Raw genomic sequence first — 18366 nt, forward strand, 5'->3', positions numbered from 1 at the left:
CAATAAAAACACAATATATAGTATCCACATAACAACACTTTATAATGGTAAATTAAATGAAAGGAGTGGCATGGTGGTGCTCATGACAGCAAGCCCGACATCGACAAGTGTACCCACATGGTAAGTATGCATCCACTATAAATAGTTGATATATAGTTAATTAATCAATTCATAACAAAATAAATATGATTCCGTATAAAATATAACTGGGACATCAAATCAGAAGCTTGACGCGTTTCGTGGGTGTCTCCCCACTCATCAGGAGCTGATGCTACCACAGAATTCCTATAGAATAAAGTAAAAAAATATATAAATAATGTACTAACCATATAAATAGAAATAGATTAATGAGGATTTGATACATGTAAATGGTTTGGCCAGGGCGAACTCACCAGTCCAGACGACAAGTGCAGCGCGCGGCGGTGGATGCTGGGCGGGCCAGGAGCACACTCCCTCCACGGGAACTGAGGCGGCATAAAGGTGGATGCGATATCGGGCAAGACAGAGAAATGCACCAGCATAAGAGGGTGTTCCCAAAGGTGGGAGGAGTAGTGATTGTTGAAACCAATGTATCTAAGGACAAAATGTTGATTATAGGCATACTTAATAAAATAATGTTGTAACAAAGGAATTAAAATTAATACTGAACCCCAAAGAAACCCATAAGAGTGATGAACAAATAACCGAATAGTGCTATGTTGTAGGTATATGGAAATAAATGTCATCTTGTATGATGTGCAGATTGAAGGGAATAACGTGAATGTGTCCATGGGAGTATAGGTGCACGGGTTGAAGTGAGTGAGGAAAATTAAGGATATGGTGTATATAGATCGTGATGGACAGGAGGGAATAACAAAATTACCCATGAACAAAAATGTGAAGGTGTGAATAAGAAGAAAGAAAGAGTTTTTTCACCTAAATATTGCTCCAAAGACAACACCAGCAAGCCAAGGGGCTGGTGTGTACAAACCCCATGCGGAGACCAGCCGCAGCACACAGCTGGCTCCGAGTATGTCTACTATTATATAGTTATGATCTTTGGCCTGGTGCCCAAGATCATCGCTAAATCATGTTCATCTCATGCATGCATAGCTAAGTACTATCCTGTAAAAATGAAACCAAAATAACTCCATGAAGAGAGCAACCTCAAGCTGCTGTCCAATAAAAACATCATCAATGTATCTACCACACCGACTCATTTGCTTATCAAATGAGGTAGAGGTGTTGTACTTCATACAGTAGGTCTACTACAAAACATAAAAAAAAATTATTATTTCATTATTAAAAAAAATATATTTATCTCTTACAGGTGGAGATGGGGTCCAGAATTCTTCTTCGGAGGGACATCTTGGTTTATATTTGAATTATTATGCACAAGATGATGGCATCACACAGTATTCTTCAGAAGTAAACCATGTTACTACTAAATGTCTATCACAGACTTGCATCTCACGATAGATCAATGGGTCCCTCTTATCATCAAGAGGCTTTTGGGAAGTTACATGCGGTTATCAAAAGAGTCTATCCAAGACCTCATAGCGCGGATACATCTTCAGATCCATCAAATCATCGGGAGAGATCACCTTCTAAAAATCTAGACACACACACGGGTGACAAAACATTTCTTTGTTCTGAAATCAATCGCTCTTCTATATCCAGAATTATCTTCTGCGGTAGATCAAAGGATACACGCACATGAGCGTCCTTGCCCACGTTCACAGTGCGAGAAAAGTTTCACTCGAGGGCAACACCTTCTTAGCCCTTGTACACACGGTCGGAGAATCCATCGGAATGTGTCCTATCAGACCGTGTTGTCGGATAATCCGACTGTGTGTGGTATGCATCGGACTGATTCTGTCGGAATATACGTCGGACCCAATTTTCCAACTTGTTGGAAATATTTTCCGACCAACTGGTTCGATCGGACATACTCCGATCATGTGTAGAGAATTTTGATCGGACCAAGTGCCACGCATGCTCAGATCAAATTCCTACATCAAAGCTATTGGCTACTAGCCTGAACGTAGTCCCATCGTAATGAAATTACGTCATCACGTTCTGAATGATCGGATTTTTCGACAACTTAAGCCGCGTACACACGGGCGGACTGTATGGCCAACTTAGTCCGTCAGACAATCCGACGGACAGTCCGTCCTACTTTCGAATGAACGGACTTGACCACACACGGATGCAAAACAGTCCGTCGAAAGTTTGCGCGATGACGTGTACAGCACGTACGACAGGACTAGAAATAGGAAGTCCAATACACAGCAATGCAACCTTTCGCCGTGTAAATCCTTTCTGAGCATGCGCCATACTTAGTCCGTCGAACTAGCCTACTCACGAGAGGATTGTCCGCTGAAACCAAAGTCTGACGGACAATATTACGGAAATTCCGAAATACTTAGTCCGCCAGACTGCACGCTAAAAAAGTCCGCTGAAGCCCACACACGAGCGGACTGTCCGCTGAAATGTGTTTCGACGGACTAAGTTGGCCAGACAGTCCGCCCGTGTGTACGCGGCTTTAGTCCGACCGTGTGTATGCAACAGTTTCGGACAAGATCCGACGGACAAAATCTGACGGATTTGGTTGTCGAAATCTCCGACCGTGTGTACAGGGGCTTAGACACCAGAAAACTCACACGGGCGAACGTCCTTTTCACTGTTCAGACTATGGAAAACGTTTCACTCAGAAAGGAGACCTTCTTAGGCGCCATAAAATTCACATAGGTGTGCGTGCGTTTTCCTGTACGGAATGCGGAAAATCTTACGTCCAGAAAGTAAACCTTCTCAGGCACCAGAAAATTCACACTGGGGAGCTCCCATTTTCCTGTTCAGAGTGCGGGAAATCTTATGTTCAGAAAGTAAATCTTCTTAACCACTTGCCGACCAGCGCACGACGATGTACGTCGACAGAATGGCACGGGCAGACAAATGGGCGTACATGTACGTCCCTTTAAATTTGCCGCCCTGCCATCGGGAGCGCGCCGCCGGCGGTGCGCTCCCGCGCTGGTCGGGACCTCCGTGAGTCCGGTCGCGGGACCCGCGGACTCGATCGCCGCGGGCATACCCGCGATCGTCTCACGGAGCGGCCAAATGAAGAAATGCCGTTGTAAACAGCATTTCTCCATTCTGCCTAGCAACTAGTGACGCTGATCTCTTCTCCATGTGATTGGAGCAGAGATCAGTGTTCACTAAATGAAAGCCCAACCCCCCCCCACAGTTAGTAACACACCCCTAGGAACACTTAACCCCTACACTGCCACCCACTGGTTAACCCCTTCACTGCCAGTGTCATTTACACAGGAATCACTGCATTTATATAGCAGTGATTACTGTATAAATGACAATGGTCCCAAAAATGTGTCAAAAATGTCCGATGGGTCCCCCACAATGTCGCAGTCACAATAAAAATCGCTGATCGCCGCCATTACTAGTAAAAAAAAAAATAATAAAAAATTATTAATAAAAATGCTATAAAACTATCCCTATTTTGTAAACGCTATAACTTTTGTGCAAACCAATCAATAATCGCTTATTGCAATTTTTTTAACCAAAAATATGTAGAAGAATACGTATCGGCCTAAACTGAGGGAAAAAAATGTTTTTTTATATATTTTTGGGGGATATTTATTATAACAAAAAGTAAAAAATAATGCGTTTTTTTCAAAATTGTCGCTCTATTTTTGTTTATAGCGCAAAAAATAAAAACCGCAGAGGTGATCAAATACCACCAAAAGAAAGCTCTATTTGTGGGGAAAAAAGGACGTCAATTTTGTTTGGGAGCCATGTCGCACGACCGCGCAATTGTCAGTTAAAGCGACGCAGTGCCGAATCGCAAAAAGTGGTCTGGTCTTTGACCAGCAAATTGGTCCGGTCTGAAAGTGGTTAAACACCAGAGAATGCACACGAACAAACATCTTTTATCTTGTTCAGAGTGTGAGGAACGCTTTTCTAGGAAGGGGAGCCTTCTTAGACACCAGCGAAGTCACACTGGCAATCATCCTTTCTCGTGTTCAGAGTGCGGGAAATGTTTCAATGAGAATGCAAAACTTCTTAGACACCAGAGAAGTCACACAGGCGAGCGTCCTTTTCAGTGTTCAGAGTGCGGGAAAGGTTTCATTCAGAAAGGAGATCTTCTCAGACACCAGAAAATTCACACGGGGGAGCACCCTTTTTGCTGTGCAGAATGTGAGAAATCTTACGTTCAGAAGGGACACCTTCTTATACACCAGAGAAGTCACACGGGTGAGCGTCCTTTTCCCTGTCCAGAGTGCGGGAAATGTTTTGCCGACAAAGGACTCCTTCACAGACATGAAAAAAAAAAAATCACACTGGCGAGCGCCCTTTTTTCCTGTACCGAGTGCGGGAAATGTTTTAATCAAAAAGTAATACTTCTTAGACACCAGAGAGTTCACGAGGGCAGGTGAGATTGTCCCATGTTCACAGTAAGGATGCACCAAAATCGGTACAACCACCAAGCATTTGCGTGAGTATCGGTACTCTTCCAAATGCTATCGATACTTTGCAGAGCGATTCACGTATATACAAAATGAATGAGTGCAAATCGCACTGCAAAGAATCGTATGCGATTTGAACAGGAATATGGTGAGATTCCTGTCCAAATAGCATGCGATTTCCCCCATTGCTCATGTGTGTGTGTAGAAAGGGATTAAACCGCCATCTAGTGGACAGTTTTAATATAGTTAGAACTCACAGTCAGGGCAGGACTTAGGGTGGTGGGGGCCCCTGGGCTTGAGTCACTTTCGGGCCCTACCGTCTATACATTACCATATTTATCAGCTTACAACACGCGCCAGCGTTTAACACGCACCGCAAGTTTAGGAGGGAATTTTAAGGGAAAAAATTTTTAGGAGGGAAGTTTAAGGGAAAAAAAAACTTACATTTAAATGCCCATCAATGCAGCCTTGCCCATCCATCTACAGCCTTGTCCAGTGTCATTGCAGCCTTGTCAGTGTCATTTGCAGCCTTGTCAGTGTAGCCTTGTCATTTGCAGCCTTGCCCCAGTGTCATTTTCAGCCTTGTCATTGCAGTCTTGAAGTTTAAAAATGGCGCCACCGAGATACAGAGTCCTATGTATCTTGGCAGCTCTTGCCGGCTCTCGGGTTCTCTCAGGGGCTCTCGCCGGCTCTTGGGTTCTCTTGACGGCTCTCGGGTCCTCTCCTGGCTCTCGGGTCCTCTCGCAGTCCCGAGCGGAGCCGAGAGTAGCCGAGAGTACTCGTCTCAGCTCACAGTCATACCCAGTCCCTGTGTTATGTCCATCATAGGGCGGGACTGTGAGCCGAGCCGAGCCAAGTACACTTGGCTATGTATCTCTGCGGGGCCCCCTATTGGACTGGGCCCATGGGCTTGAGCCCAGTCAAGTCCAATGGTAAGTCCTGCCCTGCTCACAGTACATATCTGGCAACTTGCAAAATAATTTACATGGGTGTCTCGGTCCGCCGATGATAGCAAATCACGGAGGTGCTCACAGGGCTGGAGGAGATGTAGAGGTGGTCCGCCCCCAAGCTGACATCACTTCCGCCCTATACCCCGCAACTGCTCCTCCAGCCCTGTGAGCACATCCAGTGTCCCTGATTTGCTATCATCGGTGGACTGGGACACCTATGTAGATTATGTTGCACAGTATGTACTGTGAGTTCTAACATTTTTTTAAGCTGCCCACTAGATGGCGCTTTTCCCCTTGTATACCAATAAAGAACCAATGTCGGTGCAACCCCAGTTCTCAGTGTGGAAAATGTTTTCTTCAGAATCAAACACCAGAAGAACAGGACACAAGCCTTGTGCATTATCATAAGACCATTTCATTCCAAATGTAAAAACTCCAATATACTCACAGACGTGAACGACTACAAACATATAATGAATCCAGTCCAAATGAGCAAACAGAGGCATCTGCAGGGGCGTAGCTTATGTGTTTCAAGGGCCGTGCCCTCTTCATCAGTGCCCTGATGAAGAGGACAGTGCCCTTGAAATGCGTAAGCTACGCCCGTGGATGACGACTGCTAATTTGGACTGGACTGATTATATGCTTGCAGTCTTTCACATTTGCCCATTCTTCCTCATCTATCTCCACCCCCAGATCTGTTTTTCCAAGATATCTGGTATGCGAGGTTACCCATGGAACTGGAGAAGAGAGAGCATAGTTCGGAGATGCCCCCTCCCTTTGTTCCTGGGCACCTCAGACATCTATTTTCAAAGAAAGTTCTCGTGGACAGGTCATCCATCTTTCGCCTTAAGTGTATGCAAAAAAAAAAAAAATGTGTTACTTGGCAGCGGTGGAACATTTTGGAGGGAGGCATCTCCAGAGTATTGGAAAAATACTCAAGGGGTTTGAGACCCATCAGATTTCATCTTCAATTCTCAAATCGGGAGGGGGCAAAAGTGGGAAAATGGGAGGGGTAAGTGATGGTAAGAAACAATCAGTTGACAATACAGGCTGAGATATAGGGTAACGGTCAGAGGTTGTTGAGTTGACCATGTAAGATGATGAATATCTGAATAATGCATACTACTGTATCGAATCTTGACACTGGCTTAAAATATACTGTATTTATCGGCGTATAACACGCACCCCAAGTTTAGGAGAGAATTTTAAAGGAAAAAAACTTTTAGGAGGGAAATTTAAGGAAAAAAAAAACTTACATTTAAATGCCCATCAATGCAGCCTTATCAGTGTCCATCTGAAGCCTTGTCAGTGTCATTTGCAGCCTTGTCATGCAGCCTGTCTATCATTGCAGCCTTGTCATGCAGCCTGTCCATCATTGCAGCCTTGTCATGCAGCCTGTCCATCATTGCAGCCTTGTCATGCAGCCTGTCCATCATTGCAGCCTTGTGCTGCAGCCTGTCCATCATTGCAGCCTTGTCATGCAGCCTGTCCATCATTGCAGCCTTGTCATGCAGCCTGTCCATCATTACAGCCTTGTCATGCAGCCTGTCCATCATTGCAGCCTTGTCATGCAGCCTGTCCATCATTGCAGCCTTGTCATGCAGCCTTGTCCATCATTGCAGCCTTGTCATGCAGCCTGTCCATCATTGCAGCCTTGTCATGCAGCCTGTCCATCATTGCAGCCTTGTCATGCAGCCTGTCCATCATTGCAGCCTTGTGCTGCAGCCTGTCCATCATTGCAGCCTTGTCATGCAGCCTGTCCATCATTACAGCCTTGTCATGCAGCCTGTCCATCATTACAGCCTTGTCATGCAGCCTGTCCATCATTGCAGCCTTGTCATGCAGCCTGTCCATCATTGCAGCCTTGTCATGCAGCCTTGTCCATCATTGCAGCCTTGTCATGCAGCCTGTCCATCATTGCAGCCTTGTCATGCAGCCTGTCCATCATTGCAGCCTTGTGCTGCAGCCTGTCCATCATTGCAGCCTTGTCATGCAGCCTGTCCATCATTACAGCCTTGTCATGCAGCCTGTCCATCATTACAGCCTTGTCATGCAGCCTGTCCATCATTGCAGCCTTGTCATGCAGCCTGTCCATCATTGCAGCCTTGTCATGCAGCCTTGTCCATCATTGCAGCCTTGTCATGCAGCCTTGTCCATCATTGCAGCCTTGTCATGCAGCCTGTCCATCATTGCAGCCTTGTCATGCAGCCTGTCCATCATTACAGCCTTGTCATGCAGGCTGTCCATCATTGCAGCCTTGTCATGCAGCCTGTCCATCATTGCAGCCTTGTCATGCAGCCTGTCCATCATTGCAGCCTTGTCATGCAGCCTGTCCATCATTGCAGCCTTGTCATGCAGCCTGTCCATCATTGCAGCCTTGTCATGCAGCCTTGTCCATCATTGCAGCCTTGTCATGCAGCCTGTCCATCATTGCAGCCTTGTGCTGCAGCCTGTCCATCATTGCAGCCTTGTGCATCGTTGTCCCCTTGTCAGTGATAATTTCAGCTTTTATTTTTAAAAATGGTGCCGCCGAGATGTCCTTCAGCCGTTCTCTGGGTGGCTTTCGGCCGTACTCGGTGGCTTTCGCCCACCTTCGGCCGTTCTCGTCGGTTTTCGGCTGCCGAGAAGGGCCGAAGGCGGGCAAAAGCCGACGAGAACGGCCGAAAGCCGCCGAGAAGGGCCGAAGGTGTCTGAAAGCCCCTCAGAAATCACGGAGGATCGGCGTATAACACGCAACCGCGATTTTCCCCTGATTTTAAGGGGAAAAAAAGTGCGTGTTATACGCCGATAAATACGGTACTTGAGATGGATAATTAAGCATACCAGATGTCCCTGTTTTTAAGCTGAGAAAATCAAATTTTTTTTATTCTTTTTCTGTAAGCTTTTTCCAACATTTTCATTAATTTTGTTGACACCCTTTCATTCCTCTCTAAACTTCTATGTTGATACAGCTCCCCCCCCTGACTGGTGACACAGGCTCACCCAAGGTGACCAAAAGCCGCCAAGAATGTCCGAAAGCCGCGAGAAGGGCCGAAGGCGGCTGAAAGCTGCCCAGAGGCTCAAAAATCGCTCAGAAATCATGGAGGATCGGCGTATAACACGCAACCACGATTTTACCCTGATTTTAAGGGGAAAAAAAGTGCGTGTTATACGCCGATAAATACGGTACTTGAGATGGATAACTAAGCATACCAGATGTCCCTGTTTTTAAGCTGAGAAAATCATTTTTTTTTTAATCTTTTTCTGTAAGCTTTTTCCAAAATTTTCATTAATTTTGTTGACACGCTTTGATTCCTCTCTAAACTTCTATGTTGATACAGCTCCCCCCCCTGACTGGTGACACAGGCTCACCCAAGGTGTGGTGTCTAAGCACCAGCCAGTTTTCACCAGAGTTCCTGATGGTGAAGATGGGGTTCACTGCATGCTGGTAGCAGGTCACTGTCCCACCAAGGGGTGAACGAGGACAAGAAGGCCATGGTGTGGGGACATTATGCTAAATAGCAGGCAAAGGGGTAGTCAGACCCAGGGAGGGGTTTTCGGCAGGGAGTATGGTGGCCAGGTCCAGGCAAAGCCTCACACCGCATATTGAACGACTCTGGACAGCTGTACGACCCCTCTATTTATACCAGTAAGAAAGGGAAGAATAATCTGGACGCTTCGCTTTGGAGAGGTTAAACCTTAATAAATTGTGCTTGCAGTGAACATTTTTGGTCTTGTCCATCTTGCCATTAGGGCATTTGTAGCCCTTGCAGTGCTCCCCTGTCCCTTACTATGGTGGGTCCTTTTTGCCTATGGCCTTGGTTTAAAACCTAATGATAAGAAATTGAATGCTTCTTATTAAACAACCCTCTCCTGAGAAAGCATTCCTGCGAAACACTTTGAGATGCTACAACCCCTCCACAGCTCATCTTGACTGAAATTGTAGCATGAATGTGCTGTATGCAATGGATATTCATCCAATGGGTCAATATTTTAGCCTTTTTTCCAGAGCAGTTAGATATGTATGTATATACAGTATCTCACAAAAGTGAGTACACCCCTGATATTTTTGCAAATATTTTATTTTAATCTTTTCATGTGACAACACTGAAGAAATGACACTTTGCTACAATGTAAAGTAGTGAGTGTACAGCTTGTATAAGAGTGTACATTTTCTGGCCCCTCAAAATAACTCAACACACAGCCATTAATGTCTAATGGGCACAGAAAGGCTGCACTGATGGGTACTTATGGGTGGCACTGATAGACGGCACTGCTGGGCACTGATAGATTTAACTGATAGGCATCACTGGTGGCACTGGCAGGCATTTTGATTTGGCAGTGATTGGCAGCTGCCTGGGCACTGATTGGCATTTCCCTGGTGGTCTAGGGTGGCATACCTGGTGGTCCAGTGTGGTAGCCGTCCCTGGTGGTCCGGGCGGCATCCTGGTGGTCCTGAGCGGGCATCCAAGGGGGGGGGGGCTGCGCTGATAAACAATCAGCACAGACCCCCCACCCCCCGTCAGAAGAGCAGCCGATCGGCTCTCCTCTACTTGCATCTGTTAGACACGAGTGAGGAAAATCCAATCAACGTCTCTTCCTGTTTACATCGGGATCAGCCGTGATTGGGCACTGGTCAAAGACTCTTTACGTAGATTGTAGTTGCGGTGCGTCAGACTGACACGCCGCAAACAACGATCACCACAATGTGTGCCCCCCCCCTCCCGGGGGGGCGCAGAGGCTTGATATCCTGAAAGACGTAATATGATCAGGATATCGCAACCACTTTGCTGACGTTGTTCTACTTTTACAGCTACCATTTAGAACACACTATTAGGATTCTGGTGAAAATAGGCTACCTTTGTGACAGCCAATCATAGTGAGAGCTTAGGCAAGCTCATAGAGTTATGTGCAGCTTGGCTGGCCACAGTTTCTCCAAAAGCATAACGCGTCCTCCCGTAATACTATGAGCCGGTCCTTCCAGGGTGCTCTGATTTGATATCCTCCACCTTCTAAAGAAAAGTCGAAAGCTGGAATACTCTACTTTGGTTGTACATGGTGATGAGTGACTTCAGGCTCCCTTTGGTGGAATATATTAGCCACCTGAGGATGTCTCCTCTTAATCCACTAGGCCAGATATGTCACAGAGATCTGCTGGAGGGTTCTACTTCTGTTTGTGATACTTACCTTAATTCGATTGTTTTCAAATCTCAAACAAGCTGACAGTGAAGAGGAATTGGTGGACAGTGTCCATTCTGAGACACTGTTCACCAATCCACACACTATGAAGTTGGCTTGGACACACTGCTGCCTAATGCCGCGTACACACGAGCGGACTTTTCGACAGACTAGGTCCGACTGACTTTTGGCGGAGTTCAGACAGACTTTCCGAATGAACGGACTTGGCCACACACAATCACACCAAAGTCCGACGGATTCGAACGTGATGACCGCACTAGAATAAGGAAGTTCATAGCCAATAGCTGCACTAGCGTCGGTTTTTGTCCGTCGGACTAGCATACACACGAGCGGATTTTCTCGATAGGAACTGGGTCCGGCGGAGTTCTGGCAAAAAAAAATTTCAAACGTGTTCTATTTCAAAAGTCAGTCAGATTTTCGGACAGCAAAGGTCCGATGGAGCCCACACACGATCGAATTGTCCGCCGGATTCGTTTCGTCGGACCTTTGCTGTGGAAAAGTCCGGTCGTGTGTACGCGGCATTAGAGAAATCCCAACAGACATTTTTTTCGGGTTGTAGCCAACCAACAAAAGACTGGGAAGCAGCATTTTGATTTGGTCGCCATGCAGCTCATTGTATTGTAAGGATTAAGGTATATGTCAAAACAAAATGGTTGACCTTATGTCTTACTAAATACTTGTATTTTTCTATCCTTCTCTGTAAAATAAGGATTCGTCATCTATTGTCACGTACTCATCAAGAAGAGGCCGCATCAGCCCTAAAAAGCAGTCTACGCCCAGAAGATTGTCTTATCAGCTGATAACACCCGGAGAATTGTCTTTACTTTGAAAATGTTGTTTTTTTTACATTTGCTGATGTTTGCCCTTTTCTGTCTATAAAAGATGTAATAAAGAAGCCTCAGAGCCACAGTCAGTCAGAGACAGTCAGAGTTAACGACGGACTTCTGAGCAGAAATACTGAATAATATCTCCGTGTCTCTTTGCTTGGATAAGAACTCTAACTAACAATTGGGAAACGGTAACATAACCTGACAAATAGGTGACTTGTTGAGGTCACACCTAACATTTCTGGCGCCGCGAATAGGGACTCGCTGAAGAAACTACAAGAGGCGAACGAACATAAGGACGGAACAAAATGGTCGGGCACATCAAGAACCACAGACAAATCCTGCGCAGGTAAGAAAAGCTTTATTTTCTTATAAACTCTGTGCTTCTTAGATTTGTGCCCACCTGATCTGTCTGAATTGTTCTTCAGGTAAACACCAACCTCTGTAGTAAGCGGGTCTTGAACTTAATATTTTGGCTTATGTTACCGTTGTTTCTTGTCTGTCTACTTGTCATCTGTCTGTTGTGACTGAGATAAGCTCTGTTTGTATGGTGTGAATTGAAACATATATCATCCCAATGGGTAACGGAATGCGCCCTTAACTCGTAAGAGTACTTTGGGGGTCCGACACTTAAGTTTGATATACGCTTTTTGATTCATGAGCCTAAAAACGGGTTAAAAGTATAAGTCCTGACTGCCTCAATAAAGCAGGAATAAGAAACGAATGCTGAGAGATTCCATGGTAATGGGACGGAAATAAGGTCTCCACAAAGTCCCGGAGATCTAGTCATATGTGTTTGGCCACCAAAAGGGAATGCTTGTATATGTTGTAGCTGTCAGTCTGGTCATAATATTTGTCAGTTGGCTAGCATATAAGGTAATTCGATTTCAGAAATCTCATCTAGGAGGGGTTTTTAGTATTTTGGCACCCTAGGAGGAGAAGGCAACGAGACACTTAGTAAGTGATCCAAACGCCACCTAGGCAGGACTGTCAAAATGGGCCAGACACATGGTAAACCCCAGGAGGAATCTCAGAAATGTTATGCTGTTAAAGACATAATTACAATGTTGTATGGGAAGGATAAGGCACAGGGCACAAATAGGGTTCTCAAGAAATTGGGGATGGATGGAGAAAATGGATTAAGTGTAGAAGGTTGGGAAGAAATAAAGAAAGACAGACAGGGAGAGATATTGCAGAACAGATGGGTATCACAAATACAATGTTTAATTAAGGTTTCCAACAGGGCTGAAGAGGAGGGATGGGAGTATTGTCAGGAAAAGGGTGGATGGGATATGAAGGTCCGACACAAAAGTCTTCCTTCTGCTCCCGGCGATAGGGTAAATACGGGAGATACTCCACCTCCTTATAACACTACCACACCAGGTAATGAAAGACCAAAACTTTATCCTTCCTTAAGAGGAAGAGGATGGGTATGCCGAGTATGCGGTATCCAGAACCCAGACTGGGCACAGGAATGTGTACATTGCGGCGCTCAAAGACCAGAGCCCGTAGCTCCAGTCCATAGTCGGACTAGGGTAATACAAGTAAATAATCCAAATGCGGGTCAAGCAGGACAGCCACCTACAGTGACCCGACAAGTCGTTCTGAGGACATGGACACCTTGGTCGGCTGACACTCTTATGGCATTAATACAGAATGCTCCTGATCCCGTAGCAAAACCTGCCGCATTCTGTAGATTCGTGACACAATTACTAGACACACATGAAGCAACTTGGCAAGATGGGGAAGATTTGTGTAGACATAAAATGACACTAACGATGTTTAATCAATTTATGAATGAAATTGCTCCACATAGACCACAAGGGGATCCTACCACAGATCCACCAGGAATACATCCCCGTCATATAGACTCTAGACCCCTGTTTATTGCTCAGTTACGAGAATTTTGCCAAGGGAAACAGCAGGAAAGGGGTTCGACAGCGCCCATAAAACAGGCCCCAGGTCAGACTGTTACAGAATTTTACCTCAACATGGAAAGCATGATGGCTGACGAAGGTCTAGATTTAGCCTTACCCGTCACCATTAGGGCTTTCAATCGACAGTTTATGGAAGGACTAGTACCCCAAATAGGTGACAAACTGAAGGCATGTACTCCCGAATGGAGAGCCATACGGGACAGAGGAACATTGTTGCAGAAAGCACAAGGCATAGAGGCTGATTTAGCAGAAACTAAACCCAGAAGGACACCGGGAGTTAACACTGTTGCCCGGGTCAATGAAGGAGGGAATTCCTCCCGTAAACCTCTTACCTGTTATTACTGCAACAAGGTGGGACATATAAAAAGAGACTGTAGGAAAAGGATAAAAGACGAACAGGAAGGAAACACGGACAGAGACACGAGGGACTACAGACAGAGGCGTACCAATGATAGGGACGATCCGACCGCATGACTTGCCCCAGTCCTAGCTGAATCAGAGAACAAAATGCTCCACATGTTGATGAAGGTGGAAGGTAAACATATTCCTTGTTTGGTTGACACAGGAGCGTCACACAGTCTGTTGTCTGATTCAGTAGTCCCTCCACACATGACGTCCCGTGACACCATACCCATAAGTGGTTATGACGGTCTTTTGTCCGATGCCCCACTGACTAAACCTTAAAAAGGTAAAAATAGGGAGAATGGCTACCGCCTGACACTTGTGTATTGTTGCAATATGTAGATAACCTATTGTTATGTTGTCCGGATAACGATACTTGTTTAAAAGCCACTCTCTCATTGTTACAATTCCTGGCTGAAAAAGGGTGCAAGGTGAATAGAACTAAGTTACAGGTATGTCAGAAAAAGGTTGTCTTTTTGGGCCACTGTATATCCCAGGGTACTCGACACCTCACTGAAGACCGAGTCCAGGCCATAAGACAAATGAATATCCCACGCAACTTTAAGCAACTTCGTATGTTTCTGGGAATGGTATCATATTGTAGACAATGGATACCACATGCCAGTTCTCTGATGCAGCCATTATATGATTGCTTGAAAATAGTACCCTATGTACTCACAGAAGCAGGTCATGAATCTTTTAGCACCTTAAAAAGGTTACTAATTTCGGCACCTGCGATCGGGATCCCTGATTATACCAAAACATTTCATTTGTACATTGCTGAAATCACGGGACACGCAACAGGGGTGTTGACACAACAACACATCAAACAAAGGCCGGTAGCATACTTCTCGGCGGCCCTCGATCCTGTCTCTAGAGGATCACCGTCCTGTGTACGAGCAGTTGCAGCAGTGTCAATTATCATTGACAAATCCTCAGAAATTGTCTTAGACAATCCTGTAGTGGTACATACCACACATGACATACACGCCATCTTGTCACAGGTCCAACCAAAACACATATCAATGGCAAGGCAGCTGCGTCTACAATGCACTTTGCTCCTACCTCCCAATGTTACCTTTCAGCGATGCACTTCTTTTAACTTAGCACAGCTTTTACCATTACAGACAGATTTGACAGGGGGGAGTAATGATGATAATGGTGTAGATACAGCACAAGATACTCAGGATTCTGACACACTTTCGTTTCAGGACATAACATCTGATGAACACGATTGTTTCCAACTTATGGAACAAGAAACCACGGGGTTCCCACATGTCACAGACATACCCATTACAAATGCAGAACACACACTGTACATAGATGGTAGTAGATTTGCCGATGACAAAGGTAAATATCACACAGGTTATGCTGTGGTAACGGACACACAGGTAATTGAGGCAAAGTCACTACCAGTACACATGTCGGCACAAGAAGCGGAACTAACCGCTCTAGAGAAAGCCCTAGAACACTTAGAGGGACAAGAAGGGAACATTTACACTGATTCCGCATACGCCTACGGTGTGGCACATGATTATGGCCACATATGGAAAGCTAGAGGTTACCTTACAGCAGCAGGCACACCTGTTAAACATGGTGAAGGAATCAAAAGAGTCCTGAACAATCTTCAAAAGGTTATAAGAGTAGCCATCATGAAGATAGCGGCACACACGAGCGCAAAAACAACTGAGGCAAAAGGAAACGCATTTGCAGATTTAACTGCAAAGAAGGCAGCTCTAGGGGAAGTAAGCCCTGAGACCTTAGCCACGGTACAGGTGAGTATGCCCGAAACCACATGGCAGCAGCTAATCGAACTACAGGAACAAGCAGGGGCTATTGAGAAGGACCGTTGGGTTAAGGAGGGAGCTGCACCAGGCCTTGACAATGTATGGAGAGAAGGAGACAAAATATGTCTACCCGCTTCTCTATACCCCGCAATGGCAGCGGCTGTTCACTTACCCACTCATGTCAGCTCCAATTCTATGTATAGGATTGTAAGCCAAGGATGGCTAGCCCCTGGATTCAGTAGTACTGCAAGGAACTACTGTGCTGCATGCCAAATCTGTCTGATTAATAACCCAGGACAGAGAGTGAAAACCCCACGTAAACATCAGGTCCGGGCCCAATATCCCTTTCAGAGACTGCAGATTGACTACATACAAATGCCTAAGAGCGGCCCCTTTGAATTTGTTCTCGTGTGCATCTGCCTATTTTCAGGCTGGTCCGAAAGTTATCCTGTGAAATCAGCTACGGCAAAAGCCACCGCCAAGAAACTGATTACTGAGCTGATACCTAGGTTTGGTCTCCCAGAAACAATAGAATCAGATAGGGGGACACATTTCACGGGAGAAATAATGCAAAATGTGATGGCAATGTTAGGGGTTCAACAAAGTTTTCATACTCCTTACCACCCACAGAGTTCAGGATCAGTAGAAAGAGTAAATGGTACAATCAAGCTGAAAATACAAAAAGCTATGCAAGAGTTAAATAAACCATGGCCTGAGTGCCTACCCTTAGCTTTGTTCTCTATTAGGTACACCCCAACAGGAAAAACAGGGTTATCCCCATATGAAATACTGTTTGGAAGTGCACCTAGATTAGGTTTATATTTTCCTCAAAGTATGCAATTACAATGTGATAGTTTAACTACGTATGTAATACAGTTGCAACAACGTCTGACTAAAATCCACAAGAGTGTGTATTCTTCTCTTCCAGACCCTAATTCTGTCACAGGTACTCACGATCTACAACCAGGAGACTATGTGTATGTAAAGAAACATACCAGAAAGACACTGGAACCAAGGTTTGAAGGTCCTTTCCAGGTGCTATTGATTACAGCAACCTCAGTGAAATTGGAAGGGAAACCTACCTGGATCCACGCTTCTCATTGTAAAAAGGAGCCAGTTGGCAAATGACAACATGTATCTTTTTATTGTTTCAGTAATTCTGGCTAATAGTTTGGTTACCTCACAGAATAAAATATACAAGGATGAAGGATTTTCTAAAAAAATGTTATTACTGAAGTTTAAATATGCTTATGCCCAGAAGTCAGGATATGAGAAATGTTGGATTTGTAGCAAATTACACCCCAGCACAGCAAGTATACCACTGATGGCAGTTCCTATAAACTATACTGATCTTGCTAACAGTAGCATTAACATAATTAGAACAAATACCAATGAGACAGTAATGTTTAAGTCAAATGGTCTCGCCTTTTTCCCTGATTGGTGTTTCAACTTAGGGAACACAACGGGAGGAAATGGAGAATGCCAAGACAGCAAGTTTAATTTGTCCATTGTCGTATTAAATGGAAGCTTCTATCCCAGTAATTTCAGACAACAACACCAGGTGGTTAGTATCCAACTTATCCCTCTATGGATACACCTCTCGTTATAGAAATGATATCAGTTCAAGATCAGTAGCTCTAGGAAACAATATATACATCTGTTGTGAGGATAAATGTTATACTTGGATACCTAGAAGAGCTCAGGGATGGTGCTACCTCGCAAGTTTAGTACCAGTAATGGGAGTAGTAGGTGATGAACGAGGTGATCACCTATTAGAAGCTAGCATGCATCCTAGATATCCCCTCAGGTATCGTAGTAAAAGAGAAATATTCCTGAAGAAGGACATGGCATGGGCTTGGTTCCCGTCCTGGACAGGATGGGGTATAGACTTAATGAAACGACTAAATAACTATACAGGAATTATTAATGATGTTTTGGAGAAAAACTCTGATGACATTACTAAGTTAAATCTGGAGACCAGAGCCATCAGACAACAATTAGAATTACATGAATTAGCAATTGAAAGTATGAGTGCAGCACTGACAGGACTCTGTGAAACTACTGAGGACTATGAGTGCTGTACTTGGATACATAACACCAGCATTGAGGTACCTGACTATTATGACATCATTGCACAACACCGTACGGAAGTAAAGAATTTACAAGAGAAGGCCCGAAATATTGGTCGCGACTGGGATCCGTTTGGTGGAACTTTTAGTTTCTCAGGGTTATTCTCTTGGGTTAAGAAGGCAGCAATGACGATTATAGTGGTGCTCTTATTCGTATTTTTCTTTTATGCATGCTTTAAGTTGTTTATGTGCTTTTGCAAGAAAGCCAAGGTAAATGATGCGGAAAAGATGGAACTTTTGTGAAGATAGGTAGATTTAGATCCTTGACATCACCCATCTGTCAGAAAAGCCACTCTTCCTGAATTTTAGATGTTGGTACTGTCCAGGGGGATGGGTGTATACCCCTCTGACAACTCGCGGTCAGGGAGAGTACTCTGGATATAGGCTGACTAGAACTTGTTCAGGTGGACCCAGGGCAAGAGGGAGGGGTGATGTCAAAGGGGGAAATGTAAGGATTAAGGTATATGTCAAAACAAAATGGTTGACCTTATGTCTTACTAAATACTTGTATTTTTCTATCCTTCTCTGTAAAATAAGGATTCGTCATCTATTGTCACGTACTCATCAAGAAGAGGCCGCATCAGCCCTAAAAAGCAGTCTACGCCCAGAAGATTGTCTTATCAGCTGATAACACCCGGAGAATTGTCTTTACTTTGAAAATGTTGTTTTTTTTACATTTGCTGATGTTTGCCCTTT

The 18366-nt window shown here is 44.8% G+C and overlaps 1 protein-coding gene across 1 annotated transcript in view; it reads left to right on the forward strand.

The window, feature by feature from the left end:
* Positions 1–18366, forward strand: part of LOC143955519 (uncharacterized) — a 346177-nt gene that overhangs the window by 183683 nt on the left and 144128 nt on the right. The window lies entirely within an intron of this gene.

Source organism: Lithobates pipiens, unplaced genomic scaffold, assembly GCF_037356315.1.
Source record: "Lithobates pipiens isolate NorthernLeopardFrog02 unplaced genomic scaffold, aLitPip1_a1.2 Scaffold_35, whole genome shotgun sequence".
Classification (NCBI taxonomy): domain Eukaryota; kingdom Metazoa; phylum Chordata; class Amphibia; order Anura; family Ranidae; genus Lithobates; species Lithobates pipiens.